Here is a 2,388-nt window from a genome sequence, read left to right as displayed (position 1 = left end):
AAAAAAAAGTCAAAATGTAAATTTCTCCCTGAATCACCAGGGAAAAAACCTTCAGCCAATAGCCCGATTCTACCTTCCCGCAGTCCGTGACTTCCGCTTGGGTCCCTCCTTTTCCGATACACAGCATTTCTTATTTGAGTTTGCTGGTGGGCAAGGAGGGTCAAAGCTTTGCTGGTCTCATTAGTGATTATTTTTAAGACTGCTTGTAATCGTATGATACGATTTAGCATATAGATAGGGGTTTGGTAGCCCCACAATCCATTCTCTGCCTATGTGTCTGGCCCATAGTGTTGTATTTTTTTTTTTTTTTGGCTATTATTTTTAGTACCCTAGGTGCCTTCTATTACACATGACCAGTATGCACATTCAGCACATGGGTAGTCTATAGAACACAGATACTTCTGGTTTCTCCTATAAGACCTCTCTCAGTCAAGCGATCCACATGACATTCTGTGCTTGCTATGAGCAAGTTTGAGCGTGTGGCATGCATCAAATTTAAGAGATACCTGGGTCGGACTTTCATAGCCTTGAGCACTTGTTACTAGAAGTCCTCTCTCAGCTTTCCAGCCCCCTGATTCTGTTTTGACAGTAAACTCATAATAATTGGGTGGCTCTGAGGGATTGTAGCAAACATGAGTTTACCCATTTTTAGGGTCACACACCTTATATTCAGTGGTATTATATAAGCAAGTCCCTTCAGTGGTATTATATAAGCAAGTAAGTTTCTGTGCACTTACAATAATTATAGAATAATAGAACAGTTGTTACTTTCTGGCCTATTTTGGTTATCTTATGAATACATTGATTACAATTTTTTACATTAGCATCCTGAACATTTGTTTTTTGGGGTTTTTTTTGCAGTTTTTGGCTGGGGCAGGGTTTGAACCCATCACCTCCAGTATATGGGGCTGGTGCTCTACTCCTTTGAGCCACAGGCACTGCCCCATCCTGAACATTTGCACAAACTAAAGTCCACTTAGCTCTCATGAGTTCACTAAAACACAGTCCCACGATGAAGTAGATCCTCATGCTTCAGCCGTGCGTGGATCAGTCAGCTCCCGGGGTGTGACTGGAGCAGGGCTTGCCATTCTCCACAACACAGGCTTGAGGGGGTTGCCAGGATCCAAGGTAGCTTCCCAAGGTCCAGGAGTTGTTGAGGTGTGGAGTCTACTCTGTAGGGACTCAGGGTCAGCTGCTGCTGTCACGTCTTGCTCAGTTTGGCTCTTCTTGGGCAGGGGCAGGTTCTCCTCTGGTTCCGCAGCAGGCTTCACTCTGCTGTAATGGATTCAAGCAGGAATTTCTGCTACTCTCACGGCTGTAGGTGTGGTCAGGATAACGTTGTAAGGGCCTTTCCATCTTGCCCTCAGGGGAGACACACTCCAGTCTTTGACTCACATCGCAGCTTCTGGAGAGAAAGGGTGGACAGGGGAAAACAAACTAACAGGACACCTCTCATTCACTTATTTTGACACTGCCTCTGCCACCTTACCCAGTGTCTGCAACTGCTTCTCTAATTCTATCTCCCCCAATTTCCGGGGAGATCCTGGCAAGCTTCGTAGTAAGGGGGGTGGTCTGTGATATAAGACTTCAAATGGTGAAAATCCTGTCCTCTTAGTGGGAGTACACTTAATCTTAATAACACCAAGGGCAGGGCACTTACCCACTGTAAGTTTGTCTCCTGGCATACTTTCCCTAAACTGGTTTTGATAGTTCTATTCATGCGTTCCACCTTCCCTGAGCTTTGTGGGCGGTAGGTTGCATAGTTTCCAGGTGATGCCAGGATGTTAGCCGTCTTCTGGATCAATTCAGAGATGAATGCTGGCCCATTGTCTGACCCAATCCTCAGCGGGAGTTCAAACTGTGGTATAATGTCTCCCAAGAGTGCCCAGGTGACTTCTTGTGCCTTCTCGGTGTGGGTAGGATATGCTTCTACCCATCCAGAGTAGGTGCACACCATCACCAGCAAGTATTTGTTCCCTCTACATCTGGGCATTTCAGTGAAGTCTACCTGAAAGTCCTTGAAGGACGTTGCTCCAAATGACGGGATTCCTGGGGGTACCGTTGGTCCTTGGCAGGCATTGAACTGGCTGCAGATGATACCTCGCTGACTGATGGCTTTTTCCAGGGCTTGCGCCATCACATAACTGCTTCCATTAACATACAAGTCCCAGTTTGCCTCTGTCCAAGGCTGGTCATGCAAGTCAGGTCTGCTAGAGTACACATTATCTATGAATTCTACACAGTTATGCTCAGTCTTTCTTCCATTGGCTGGAAGGAGTGTGGCTGGGTCAAAAATGTTCTTTAGTGTCCATTAAAGTGACCACAGAGTGGGGTACTTCTACTCTGAGATCCTGCCCTAGAGTCAGCTTATCGGCTTCTTGCACAAGG

The sequence above is a fragment of the Otolemur garnettii genome, unplaced genomic scaffold (assembly GCF_000181295.1).
Source record: "Otolemur garnettii isolate 467f Iridium unplaced genomic scaffold, OtoGar3 scaffold00020, whole genome shotgun sequence".
In the NCBI taxonomy this organism is placed as follows: Eukaryota; Metazoa; Chordata; class Mammalia; order Primates; family Galagidae; genus Otolemur; species Otolemur garnettii.
Note: the sequence above shows the minus strand (reverse complement) of the source record.